Source organism: Panthera tigris, chromosome A2 (genome assembly GCF_018350195.1).
Source record: "Panthera tigris isolate Pti1 chromosome A2, P.tigris_Pti1_mat1.1, whole genome shotgun sequence".
NCBI classification, from domain to species: domain Eukaryota; kingdom Metazoa; phylum Chordata; class Mammalia; order Carnivora; family Felidae; genus Panthera; species Panthera tigris.
This window is the reverse complement of record NC_056661.1, coordinates 21,522,831-21,537,146: the sequence shown is the minus strand read 5'-3', so window position 1 is coordinate 21,537,146 and position 14,316 is coordinate 21,522,831. Positions and strand designations below refer to the sequence as shown.

The window sequence follows — 14,316 nt, the reverse complement described above, 5'->3', positions numbered from 1 at the left end:
TGAGAACATTGTGCTCATTAATTTATTTTCCCCCATCAATTGAGAAAAGAGGGGTGTGGAGGCAGAGGGGGCCCCCTGGGAATGAGTGTAACATAGCCTTGGGCTTGTAGTGCTCAAGGATGGAAAATGGAGTCCTGAGGCCTGTGCCTTTCCCAGGATAGGCAACTGGGGAGAAACAAGCTAAGTGACTTAGGCAGACAGAGAAAGAAATGGAGAGATCTTGAGAGGCCTCCTGGAGGAGGTGGCTTTGGGGCTAGGCCAATTATTTCTCACAATTCTGTTGTGCTTTATGGTTTGCAAAGAACATTTACAAACATTATGTCCTTGGATTCTCAGGACCCAGGCAGACGGGTGGCTTCATCCCCATTTTACAGAGATAAGGAAACTGAGGTCCAGAGAGGTGAAAGCTCCCGTAAAGAAAGTCCCATAAAGAAGCAGTGACTACTAAATCTGGACTTGACCCTGAGCTGTCTGCCTCCAAGCACACTGCTTTTTCCATGCCAACACAGGCTAGGAGAGAGGAACCCTGGTGGGGGTGTTTGCAGGAGCTAAAACATGGAGGCAGATCAGGGCAGGTGTTGGGGGAACATATGGCAGTAGCCTGTGCCCCCAGGGCAGCAGGCCCAGCAAGTGGACCAGGCCTCCGTGGAGAGTGGCATGATGTGAGCAGTTACTTGGTGGTGGTAATCACTTGATCACCTGGGTAATTAGCCACAGGGAGTCATTATGTGACTTGTCTCACTTGGGCTGATTAAAGGGTACTGGCTGCCCAGTAGCAATGGAGGACTGCTGATTCCTGACAGGAGGGCCTGGCAGGCTTTGGAACTTAATTAAGTTTTTCTGGGGTTGAATACAGCCCCAAGCCCCGGTTGAGGGCTCTGTTGGTTCCCAGGGTCCAGACCTGGCCCTCATGTTCTCATTCAAAACAAGGCCCTGGGTGGATACACACCCACAGAGAGCAGAGAAGCACTCAGTCCTTGGTCAGTGGGAATGGGAGGAATAACCTCTACCCCACAGAGCCAGTTTGAAGTAGAGACAGTGTTAGGAATGGCCAAGATGCCTCATGGGTGTGCCAACCTCTGGTCTTAGATGCTGCTGGCTGATGTGGGAGTAAGCCTCTCAGCCACCCACTGCCTGTCAGGGAAAGGGCTAGATTCATCTCTGCCCTCAGGGGGACTGAGATCTGTCTATGGGATTAGACAAGGTGACAGAAGCCAAACAAATGACAAATACAGAGGTAAATTATAAATACCAATTGTAAAGAAAAAACTAGGAGGGAGGGAGGGTGAGAAGAGAGAGAGAACCTGTTTATGTGGGATAGGTAGGGAAGTCTTCTCTGAGGAGACCACCTTGTTAAACAGATACTGGAACAATGGGAGGGTACCAGCTATGTGAAGGTGGGTGCAGGAGGAGAAAAGAGTGTACCAGACATTGGAAACGGTGTGTGCAAGGGCCCTGTGGTGGGAAGGAGCTTGGCATACTTATGGGGTGGAAAGGAGATGAGCACAGCTGAACCTCAGCAAGCAAGGCAGATGAGTGGTGACTGGTAAGGTTGGAGGGTGGGCAGGGCCAGGCTCATAGGCCAAAGTCAGTCTTTTGGACTTATTCAAAGTGCAATGGAAATCCCTGGGAGGTTTTTAGGCCAGGGTGTGCCATGACCAGAAGTTAGTTTTCTCCCAGCTCTGCTGGGGGCTGCCCCTTCTGTGCATGATTCCCACCTGAAATTCCAAGCAGCAGAGCGGTTGAAGAGCTGGTGTCCCTGGTTAGTGGCCTAGCTCTGCCTCTCACTAAGAGTGACCTGGAAGTTCCCGGTTTGCTCTTTGTCCACAGGGAACACCATGATCTACCCTGAGGGATGGTGAAGGGTTGAAGGAGATTTTGTGCATGTGCGCCCACACCCATACCCACACCAGCCGGGCACAAGGGAGACTCTCCAGTGGTAGGTTTTAAGTCTTCTTTGTGGCTCTCCTCTCTTCTTCTTCCTCAGAGGTCATGAAGTGGGAGGAGGCAGGAGTCAACAAAGAACCTCGTTTCTGAGTTTTAAATTTTTCAAATAAATCGAAAGATAGCACATGTCCTGGTTGGGAAGATGAAACTTTATAGGATATTTAATCTGTTTAAATTAATTCATAGGTTTAATGCAACTCCATGCAAAAACCTCAGGTTTTTTAGAACTAAAAATATCAGTAACAACAGCTGACATTTACTGAGCATTTACTATGTGCCTGGCATTGAGCTTGTGAAGCAGGGATTACTTTTATCCCCATTTTATATATCCCCTAGGCCTAGATGGGATAAGTAATTTGTCAAGGTCACAGGGCTGCAAGTGTTGGATCTGGATGGTACCGTCTTCAAAACCAGCATTCTTAATCCCTGTATGTTAACTAGAATGTATATGGACACAGACACCAGTATGGTTACCAAGTGATATTCTACATAACAGAAAATTCTATGAAGGGCAATATAGCCCGCCCTGTTAGATGTTAGAACCTATTCTAAAGAACCAATAGTTAGATCCATATGGTATCTGCTCAAAGTGAGGTCTGTGAAAAGAAATGAAGAATTCAGAAACAGATTGACCCAATCAGATTTTACTAAACAAAGGGAAGGGGGGAAATATTTAATAAGTGCTGACTGCATAAGCAATAAAACCTGGTGATGCTGGTGGGGAGTTGAGTCCATATTTTACTTCACACAGCAAAATAAACTTGGGATGGATAGTCGTCAAAGAATTAAATATAAAATGAGATTTTAGAAAACTAGCAGAAAATGGACCATCAGATGGATGGAAGAAAGCTCAATTTGTTAGCATTCAAGCAATAAAATAAAAAAGGACAAGAATGACAGATTGAACATTAAAATAAGACAAAAAAAAAAAACAGACTGGGAAATACTTGCATCACTGATGATACAGGAATAATATTGATAATATAAAAAATGCTTATTCAAAGTTAGAAGAGGCTCAAGTCTGCCAGCTGATGAATGGATATGAACAATCATTCACAGAAAGGAGAATGAATAGTAAATGATGAGAAAAATAACATTTTTAAAGTCATCTAAGAAAGGCTAAAGTAACCTTGAACTACTGACAGACACTAGTAAAGCAGGAGAAAAAAAGGGTGGTACCAACTGCTTAGAGATGTGTATTATGCCTCTTACCGCTCATTCCTGGGAGGCAGTAGTAGCATGAGCCTTGCAACTCTTTGCAAAAGTTCTGGGGCACTGTGGACCAAAACCCCTCTGCCTTGTACCTGCTTACTCAACTGCCAGGAATTTGTCCCAAGTGCAGAATGAGAGGACATATTAGCAAACAATGGTAAAGAATCCAAATATACCATATTAGGAGACTGAGTGAATGGATGAGGATACCTGCACACTTTAAGAATGAACCAAGAACAAAAGAAAATGTTAAGTGGCAGTAACACACACAAAAGAAAATGTGTGGTTGCTTGCAACTATGTAAAGACATGTATATAGATGGAAGGTTTTATGCGTTCCCTAGTATTATGGATACTTTATTTGTACATTTTTCTTTCTCTGGTTGTCAGCTGTCTTTCAAGTGGTGGTTAAAAAAAATCTGGATTCAAATCCAGCCAGCAGCGGGACTTTGGGCAAGTTTGTAAAGTGGGGTAATATTTCCCAGCACGGTAGTGAGGTCAGCGGGAAGTGGCCTGAGCCCGCGTTTGGCACCTCAAACCTCGTTCTTGCAGTGGGGGCGCCTCCTCCTTCCTGAAAGGTAGAAGACATCAGCGCCCTGTCCGAGACCTTCTCCCTGGGCTCGGGAGTCCGGACACTCCTGGGTCTCTGCGGCATGTAGACTCCTTCCGGAGGGAACTTTCCACAGCAGAAGGGGAGGGGTATGGTTGTCCCACGGGCATCTGCGCTCACTGGGGAAGGGGCGAGCTCGGAGAACATAACAGCCTGTGGGCACCTCGGGTTGCGGGGCCGGCTTGCAGCCACCTTTAAGCTTCTGTTCCAACCCCGGGCCCCCAGCTCTCCTGCCCGAATTCGGCAGCCGTCTTGTGCCCCCTCGCTGGGGCCCCGAGCGGCTGGAAAACTCGGATTTACAGGGCGCCTCCTGCGGAAGCCTGGAGAAACCCAGTGCGCCTGGGGGCCCGGGGCCGACTTCGTAGACAAGGGGCACTTGGGTGCCCTTCCAGGTCTCGGAAGGACGCACCAGATTCCCGACGTGGGCCAGGCGGGTGGACGCAGCCCTCTCCCGCTGCGACACGCGCGCACATCTGGGATCGGTGGCGGCTCCGTCCGTTCCTCCGCTAATGCCATCTTGCCGGAGGCGGTCACGTGCGGACGACAGCGGCGCGCTTCGTCCGGCCCGGGCGCCAGGACCGACCCGCGGACACCACTGGGCTCCCTGCACAGCCGGAGGTGAGACTCGAGGGCCCTTCCCTCGTGGGTCGGAGAAGGGATAGGGTGGGTGCTTGGTCCCGGGGCGCGTCTCCCTTTCGGGGCCCGACCGCACGGGGTCGCCGCGCCGTCGGGGGCCGGAGGCTCCGCCGCGTGCCCCACGCCACGGCCTCGGGGATGTCCGTGGCAAGTTGTGGCTCGGGGCACGAGGGGCGGGGGTAGCCGGCGGCGCCCGACCCCGGCCCCTCACTCCCCTAACGCCTCGCATCCCGCGCGGCCCCAGCCGGGTTGGAAGACTTGCGGGCCGGCTCGGGGAGGCCCGGCCCGGGGGCGCCACGCGCACGGCGCGAGGGGCGCGGGCTGCCGGGAGGAGCGCGGAATGGTGGGGGGGGGGGGGGGGGCGCGGGCGCATGCGCCCTGCACCCGTGCCATATTGGAATGAGTCGGAGCGCGGAGCGCCGCCGCCGCCGCCGCCTCCGCCGGAGCGCGGGTGGAGGGGGGCGGGGAGAGCTGCCGGCCGCCCCGCTCCGCCGAGCCCAGCAGGAAGGAGGGCGCGAGCGGGCGAGCGCGGGCGGCGCGAGCGGAAAAAGCGCCCGCGCGGGGAAGCGAAAAGAAGGAAAGAAAGAAAGAAAACGGGCGCGAGAGGAGGGAAAAGCCAGCGATCGAGCGAGGGCGCGCGCGAAAACTCCCGGCAGGTAAAAAAGCGGGGCCGCCAGCTGGGCCTTCCCGCGCGGCGGCCTGAAGGGGCGGCGGCGGAGCTGGGGCGGGGGATCGCGCGGCGCCCCCCTCGAGGGGGCCGCGCAACTTTGCCAACGAAAAACCGCCTCAGCCGGCGGGCGGCGGGCGCGCCGGCTGAGGCGCCAACGGGCGGCGGCGGCACGTTGGGGGCGGGGGCGGGGCGGGGGGGGGCAGCGCGGCGCCCGCGCGCGGCCTCGCGCGCCCCCGCGGCCCCGCGCGCCGGCCGGCCCGGTTGCAGGAGCGCGCCTGGGCGCCTCGCCGCGGCGGCGAGCGGCCGCGGCGGCCGGCGGCCCCGGGAGGGCGGCGCGGCGCGCGGCAGCCCCGGGGGCGTGAAAGGAAAGTGGCCGGGCGGCGGCACCGGCGGGCGCCCAAGTTCCCCGGCGCTCTGGGCCCGCCGCGCGCCCCTCCCCGCGCGTCCCGCGCTCCCGCCCGCCGAGCCCCCGCGGACCCGCCCCCCGGGCTCGCTCCGGGGCCGGGGCGCGAACCCGCAGCTGAGGCCGGGGACGTGCTGCCCTCGCGGCGGTCCGAACTTCCGAGGGCCGAGGTGGCCGCTGCGCTGTTGCGGAGCGTCTAGCGGCCCCCGCAACCGGTTGCTTCGGGCCGGCGTGGTGGAGTGCGTCGGGCCTCCCTGGCGCCGCGCGCGAGCTGGCAGTGGGCTCGCCGGGCACCCGCCGCCCGACCCCAGCCGGACCCGCTCGCTCGGGAGGGCCGTGACCGTTTCGATTTCTGTTCTTAAAGTCTCGTTTTAAACCGTGAAGAAGAGGCTGTGGAGAGGCGAGCAGAGAGTCCTGAGAAGCAAGGCCTGCTCTGTGGGGAGCAGAAACGCCTTGTGAGAACAGAAATAAATTCCCGCGGAAAGGATGTATGTTAAGTTTTTAGCAAGATGTCAGCTCTTCGCTGGGCTCTAAAACTAAGCTGTAAGGCACAGGTCACCTGCAAGTGTTGGTATGTGCAGGGAGCTGGGTAGGACACCCAAGGCAGAGACAAGATTTTTGTTCAGTGAGGGTTTTTCCCAGCGGGTGACTCCAAGCCGTGCTCCTGAACGGCCCCAAGTGATGTTTTCATGAGTCCTACCTAGTGACATAGTATTCTGAACCAAGTAACCATCAAAGAGATTTGAAAGGAAATAGGATGGATTTTGCCAATCCCTGCATATACCTTTTCCTCTTGAACCACATTTTAAAGATGTCACACTTGATTGCATCACAAGAAAAATGCTTGCCTGAAAATATGATCAATCCTTTGCCAACTGTCTTGAGAGGAGGAAGATGAGCGTGTCTTTGTGTATACACTTTGGGGCCTGTTGGTCTGCTATTTTGAAGGCTATGTTGAATCCTTCTAGGCCACAGGTAGATCCAGAGTTCATATTTGTTTACAGTGTCACAAAAGTAACGGCCTGGTGGAAACGGGAGTGGCTCAAGATCAGGAAACAGTTCTGTTACTACTGTTGTCATTGACTAGCTGCCTTATCTCGGTATGGTTCTTACCCTCAAGATTTGGTTTTCCTTATTCGCAAAATCAGAGGATGAATAGGTCATCTTTCTGCATGCTTTCAGATCTCAAATTTGGCAACTTTTTAAAATGAGAGATTAAAAAAATCATGGTCTGTGTTTTGACCGGTTTTACATTAAAGTGCTCACAATAAATATACATCTTTATCAAAATACATTTGGAAAAAACATCTTAGTTGCTACACCTAGGATTATTTTATATCACTTATTATTTGAACACAGACATTTACATATTTATTCAGCGTGTTCTAAAAATTCTATTTAATTTTTTTAAATTGAGTTCTGATTTACAGTAAGACCTTAAATGCATATGCATATGCCCTGATAACCACACTCAGATCAAGATTCACAGAATTTTCAGCCTCCCAATGGGCTCCCTTTACATTCCTCTCATGAGTAAGAGAGGAATGTACCCTCTCCCTAAGGGGACACCACAGTTCTGACTTCTGGCATCACTAGTGCGTTTTGCTTCATAACAGAACCCTTTTGAGGGTGAGGGTGATACTAAGCTAAAGGACAGCAGGTGTGTAAATCTGGAGTTATGGTCATTTTTGCCATGACCCTAAATGCTTTTATAAAAATTCTTAATGGTTGTTACTACCTAGAATAACAAAAAATTCTGACCCAGGAAACTTCTTGGTTAGAAGGCCACTTTTCAGCTGAAGCAGGGCTTTGCAGATTTGGATCTGTGGTTGTTGGGCATCCTTGTGGTCACAGGCCCAGTATCAGTGTGTTACTTACCATTTTTGGAATACTGAGGTATTTCTAGATAGTAGGCTTGGAGGATGGATCATGAACTTTCCCAACAAGTAAGTGTTTAAGGTGTTAGTAGATGAATCAGTTCCTTAAAGCCTACAATTTGCTGAGAAAATTGAATGAAAATTGATTTTTTAAAGTTCAGTGAATTAAAGAATGTGGGCATAAAGCTTTAACAACCTTTTAAATGACAGCAATTAACTTGATTTATATATGCAGGATATTCGCCTGGCTTATCCAGTCATTAAAACTTTAGTGATGAAAGCAAAAACAAAAGGTAACTAAAAATTATGTCAAGTGTGATTATTTTTTTTATTTCAACATGATTAGGATACCTTTTTGTATTAGCCATCTAGGAAGTTTTTATTTTGTTTTGTTTTGTTTTTTCACTGAAGCAAGTACTTCAGCAATTTGCTTACTCTTCCCAAATGCCTTTTAATATATTCCTGTACATTTTCTTGTTTCTGCTTCTGAAGGAGAGGAGTTAGAAGTTGTAAGTGAATTCTTGTCGATTCTTCACAATGGCCTGTGTTTTTTATTGCAAGGATGTCTTTGTGATACAAAGTTGGGAACTGCCTAAGGCCTGTGGTAGTGATGTATGGGGCATAGTCCACTAAGTTCAAAGATTTTCTTGGGGATTTCTGGGTGGCTCAGTCAGTTAAGCATCTGACTTTGGCTCAGGTGATGATCTTGAGGTTTGTGAGTTTAAGCCCCGCATGTGGCTCTATGCTGATAATGAGGAGCCTGCTTGGGATTCTCCCTCTCCCTCCCTGTCTTCCCCTCTCCCACTTGTGCCTGCGCGAGCACTCTCTCAAAAAAATAAACTTAAAAGAAAAAGATTTTCTTTTGTGAAATGGATTTCGCTGAATAATTGTTTTCTGTGACTAAGCCAGTCAGTTAACTAGCCAACAGCTAAGCTAGGTTTGGTTACTCTACTCCAAGATTCATAGCATCATTAGTTAAGACAGTAATTCATCACTTAGTAATTGATCCACTGGTTGTGTGTATGCCTTTTTTTTTTTTTTTTTTTTTTTAGAGATTTTTTAGCTTTTACATGATCAACTGTTTAACTTAAACCTTGTTAAATTTTGAGAGTTGCAACTAAAGATGCAAAATGAGAAACAAAATACATAGGAAAGGTCATTTCCCCTTTTAATATTTGTTCCTTTGAATTTTAATTTTTCTCTTTAAAAATGGTTTTCCTGTCCGTAACTTGCTGCTTCTGTAGGGTACTTTTGCTTTCACAGTGGTGATAGACTGGGCTTAGCTACAGAACGAGGGTATGGATACAGACATCGTTTGACTTTAAAGTCTATAGAACAGGTGAACTCTTAAAACTTCATTGGCCTTTTTATTAAGACTTCATGTTATGCTCATGTTAAATAAATGAATATGATCCAAAAAGCAGACCATTATGTAGGCAGGTATTTTGGTTTTTTTTGTTTTTTTTTTTAAATTTTTTTTAACGTTTATTTATTTTTGAGACAGAGAGAGACAGAGCATGAACGGGGGAGGGTCAGAGAGAGGGAGACACAGACTCTGAAACAGGCTCCAGGCTCCCAGCTGTCAGCACAGAGCCCGACGCGGGGCTCGAACTCACGGACCGCGAGATCATGACCTGAGCCGAAGTCGGCCGCTTAACCGACTGAGCCACCCAGGCGCCCCTGTAGGCAGGTATTTTGAATGCCAAATATTTTTGTACATAAAAAGCACATGATCAGTAAATGGTGTAGCTTTGTTAGGGCGGGCAGTTATCTTTCTGTAAGTAGCATTTGTTACCTAACTGGGATGCTTTGCAATTGAAACAATATTTCTCCCTATACATAGTTGTTAAATTGGGCGAAGGTCTCTGGGGATTTTGGTTATGGGGAGATTTTGAACCATTATACTTCAGGGAGTGGGATTTTGATAGGATTCTGTTTCTTCAAGTGGTACTAGCCCCATTGGAAATGATTTAAAATAAAAAGGATGTGGTCAGGTTGTTGCCAGTTCATTTTTAAATTTTACAAAAGTGGGAGAGAGAATAAGAACAAAGACAAGTTATTAATAGAAAAATTATGACTTCACTGCAGAAGTTTTAACAAGTTTGGATGTAAACCTTTGCCTGTAATTCAGAGGCACCTGAAGATTTGTATATAATTAATTTCTAGTCTCTTATCCAAGAGGATGTTTTTAACCTTATTGAGCTCTCTTAGTCTTTAGGTGATCACTCAAGAGTGTAATTAAAAAACAAAAGATGTAGTCTTTATGTTGTGCTAAAAGATACTAAGTACTGAACTTTGTGGTTTGAAAGTTTGGTACCATCAGAGTCAGGCATTTGGCTGTGCAGGGAGAGGCTATGAGGTGGCATTTCTAACCGTGTTGTGTGTAGGTTTCTTTTTGACACTTTTGCTTAATCTCGAGAAAGGTTAGTTGCTAAACCGATTTGGCATAGGGCAGTTCAGAGTATCTGTTTGGTCTGGGAAAGTTGGTTTTAGTCTGAGATGACGTTTGGAGAGGGTCTTAGATGAGAGATGGAAGGTGGTTTGTCGGCAGTTGCAAGTGCAAGATAGTTAACGTACTTGGAGTGACAACATGAGACGGACGGGCAGAGAACTTTAGCAACTACTAAAATACCTCAAGAGTTTCTGATGCTGACGTTCAGTTGACAGTGTTAACCAACAAATATTTTGATTTGGATTCCAAATTATTTTTTTTACACTGAATAGTTTTGTTTTAATTTTTTAAAAGTTTATTTATTTATTTTGAGAGACAGAGAAAGACTGCACAAGCAGGGAAGGAGCTGAGATCAAAGAGCTGAGCCAAGATCAAGAGCTGGGGAGGCTCAACCAACTGAACCACGCAGGTGCCCCTGAATAGTTGTTTTTTTTTTTTTTCCATTTATTTATTTATGAGAGAGAGCGAGAGCACGTATGAGAGGGGCAGAGAGAGAGAAAGAGAGGGAGAGACAGAATCCCAAGCAGGCTCCACACTGTCAGTGCAGAGTCTGACGCGAGGCTCCATCCTGTGAACTGTAAGATCATGACCTGAGCTGAAATCAAGAGTTGGGCGCTTAACCCACTGAGCCATCCAGGCACTCTGTTACCCTGGATAGTTTTTTTCCTTTTACATTTTTTTAATTTTGAGAGAAGGAGAGAGAGTGCGAGCTGGGGAGGGACAGAGAGAGGAAGACAGGATCTGAAGTGGGCTCTGTGCTGATGGCTGAGAGCCCAATGTGGGGCTTGAACCCACAAACCGTGGGATTATGATCTAAACTGAAGTCCGACTCAACTGACTGAGCCACTCGGGTGTCCCCCTCCTGCAGAGTTTTAAAAAAACACTTGAGGTGGTCGCTGTGTAGCATCTCCTCAGTGGTAAGGCTACCTATGAGCTACCTCTAGTTTTGCATTCTTTTCCCATCTATTTGTTGCCCACATTAGAGTGCTTTCTGGCTCTGAATTTTTACTAGTGGTCTTTCTAATGGGTCATTTCCTGTAAAGCATGCTTTCTCCATGTGAAAAACAATATATGGTAATTTGGAATCATAATTTTAAGGTACCATTTTGGCCCATTTTTGCTTGTGTGTAAATAAATAACTTCCTTGGGGTAATTGAATGAAGAAGACACAGAATCACTTAGCATGTCACCTGTCTAGAACATAGTGAACACAGTGAGGAAGTAAATCTTCATTATATTTAAAATTTTTAATTATTTTGCTTGTAAAATATACATAACATAAAATTTACCATTTTATTTTTTTTTTAACGTTTATTTTTGAGAGAACATGTGCACAAGTGAGGGAGGGGCAGAGAGGGAGGGGAACAGAGGACCCAAAGTGGGCTCTGTGCTGTCAGTAGTGAGCCTGATGTGGGCCTTGAACTTACTAACCATGAGATCATGACCTGGGCTGACATCAGACGCTCAAGCTAATGAGCCACCGAGGTGCTCCCAAATTCACCATTTTATTTGTTTACTTTTTTTTTAATGTTTATTTTTGAGAGAGTGCGAGTGGGGGAGGGGCAGAGACAGAGGGAGACACAGAATCTGAAGCAGGCACCAGGCTCTGAGCTGTCAGCACAGAGCTCGACACGGGGCTTAAACCCACAAACCATGAGATCATGACCTGAACCAAAGTTGGACACTTAACGTACTGAGCCACTCAGGTGCTCCCTTTTTTTAAAAAAATTTTTTTTAGAGAGAGAGAGAGAGAGAACAATTTTGAAGTGTACAATTCAGTGGCGTTAAATACATTCACGATGTTGTGCAGGCAGTTGTCACCACTATCCATTTCTAGAACGTTTCCCAAACTGAAATTCCGAGCCCACTGACAGTAACTCCCATTTCCCTTTCCCTGCCAGGCCCTAGCAAACACGATTCTATTTTCCCTCTTATGAACTTGGCTACTCTGGCCACTTCATATATGTGGAATCATACTGTTTTTGTCCTCTCGTGAATGGCTTGTTTCCGCATAGTGTCCTTGAGGGTCATCCATAGGTACTGTAGCATGTGCATCAGAATTTCTTTTTGAGGAAGTACATTTTTAAAAATGTATTTTCACAGCATGTAAAATAGAGGTCACAGAAACCTCTAGATTTCTACACTAGGACTCGTTTATCTTGCGTGGAAGAACTCTGTAGGTTGCCGGCAGAGCTGGGAGAACCAGGCCTGACATACTTGGTTATTGGGATGCCAGAGACGGATGGAAGCAGACTGTGCCAACGGTGTAGAAGACGGGAAAGTGTAGAAGCAGGGGTTGCTACAGTCTGGGGTCTCACTTGGGTGGAACAGAGAGCCTTGTGTGTCTTAGGATTACATCTTACCGCGTAATCACGTGTTCACAATATAGGTCTGGGTCAAAACATCTATCCAGAACAGTTAACCAAAAAAGTTTGCGTATTCAAAGTTGTAAATAGGCCTTCAGCTATCTGAGAGGCATGATTAGTCAGTGACTCATTGACCAGCTGTTCCGGTTAGTTGAGGTTTTGCCATATTTAACATCTCATTTCTGTATTCATGGAAAACTAGTGAGTTTTTAAAGAGGCTCAATAATCTACTTAATAATATTACTACATAAATAATGCTTTATATTTTAAATTTATTGTATTACTTTAACTTTGCATTTGTGAAATACAGATATCCAGTCATAGAGGGAAAGCAGGTTTGACAGAATTAAGGATTACACGTTGAACAGTTAGCACTTTCAGAATGGCTAAAGAGCTGTACATTTTTTCTTTCATTGTTGTTTTAACTCTTAATGTTTAAATGCCTGTATTAGTGTAGTAAACATGGGTGAGTCTACTGAATACTCTGTTACTGGAAAAGGGCAGATACTTTGGGGCATTTCTTGATCACCGCTCCTATGACTGCCTTCTTGACAAGGCTGCTTTTGATTATCTTTCTTGAAACCCTTGAAAAATTGACAATGGCATGAAGCCTGATTTCTTTTCTTTTCTTTTCTTTTCTTTTCTTTTCTTTTCTTTTCTTTCTCTCTTTTCTTTCTTTCTTTTTTTTTTTTTTTGGTGCCTTAACTTACTGCTCAGTTCTTAAGGAAATCAGAGTGGTTAGTTGCTTCCTAGAGTTAGTAAGGTTTTTCTGAATGTGTCAGTTTCTTTGACAGATACCGTCCCTAGGACACTAGTGAGCACCTCTTTTACACCATTCTCTCCCTATTGTGGGTCATTGGTGCTCCTGAATTGTCAGTTAGATATTTTGAAAAGCCCAATTTATACACCAGAGTCATTTTGTTAATTTTTTAAAATAAACATTGGTGTTTGTGAGTAAACTGTTAGACATTCTTTTTTTTTTTTTTCTTTTTTAAGTGAACTTCCTGCCCAACACGGGGCCTGAACTCACAACCCTGAGATCGAGTCATATGCTCTACCAACCCAGCCAGCCAGGCGCCCCATCCTTTCCTTTTTTAAAAAAAAAATTAGTAGATAGGTGTTCTTTCCAGGAGTATAGTTTCCTTTTTATTCGTTTTCATTTTTATTATTGAGCAAAATGGGCAGGAGTAGGTAGTCTGGTAACTAAAGGTAGAAATTTGAAAAACTTTGAGTGTTTTGTTGTTGTGATTATGGTCATTTATGATATTTGAACCCCTCAACTTCTCAATGTAATTAATGTTTATTATTTCCATTTTGTTTCCTTTTTAAAAAATTTTTTTTTAACATTTATTTATTTTTGAGACAGAGAGAGAGAGAGAGCATGAACAGGGAAGGGTCAGAGAAAGAGGGAGACACAGAATCCGAAACAGGCTCCAGGCCCTGAGCTGTCCGCACAGAGCCCGACGCGGGGCTCAAACCCACGGACCTCGAGATCATGACCTGAGCCAAAGTCGGACGCCCAACCAACTGAGCCACCCAGGCGCCCCCCATTTTGTTTCCTTTTTAAAGCTGGTTTCCCAGTCTTCAATGATGAGTTATATTTACATTTAAAATGTACATAGTTTTTATTATTAATACAAATAACATTGTACATAAATTGGGAAACAGATCTGCTCCTAGATGTTACAGGGGTGGGAGGGTGCTTTTTCCTTAAGGGGCACGTAGGGTCTCCAGGGTGAACTGAGAGCAGCTTTAAATGACTCAGTTGTCAGATCCGGTTGCCAGTAGTGGGCATGACAAGGGAATGGAGAGTTGGGTGGGCTCTTGTGGCCTTCCCTTGTAGGGTGGATCTCCCTTTTTTGCAATGAGTGCTTGAGGAGGGTTGCATGACTCCTGCTGCCAGACCCAGGGCCTTAAGGCACTACAGGGTTCTGAAGACCTTGTCCCAATGTCCCCGCCCAGTCTTTACCCTCATCTTGGCTTCCTATTAACATGTCTAAAAGGAGCTCTTTCCAGAATACCTCTACTAGTGAAATCTTAGATTCTGGTGTGGTGTTTTTCTACAGCCTCCTCAGGAGGCTTCCATACGCCCCCATCTCATTGTGATCTCCTTTTTCTCTGAGTTCCAGCCCCTTCAGATCTGG

At 46.6% G+C, this 14,316-nt stretch overlaps 1 protein-coding gene across 16 annotated transcripts in view; it reads left to right on the top strand.

Moving 5' to 3' along the window:
* Positions 1 to 4,368: 4,368 nt before the first annotated feature.
* The window catches only part of SFMBT1 (Scm like with four mbt domains 1), a 127,925-nt gene continuing 117,977 nt past the window's right edge, over positions 4,369 to 14,316 (top strand). For 8 of the 16 annotated variants that reach the window (XM_042979155.1, XM_042979153.1, XM_042979154.1 and 5 more), the window contains exon 1: positions 4,810 to 5,060. The gene's annotated coding sequence lies outside the window, so the exon portion shown is untranslated. Of the gene's footprint in view, positions 4,387 to 4,809; positions 5,061 to 5,632; positions 5,966 to 6,033; positions 6,049 to 6,433; positions 6,453 to 6,509; positions 6,578 to 14,316 lie in introns of those variants that run through there. The other 8 variants (XM_042979157.1, XM_042979156.1, XM_042979148.1 and 5 more) reach the window with 5 other exon arrangements.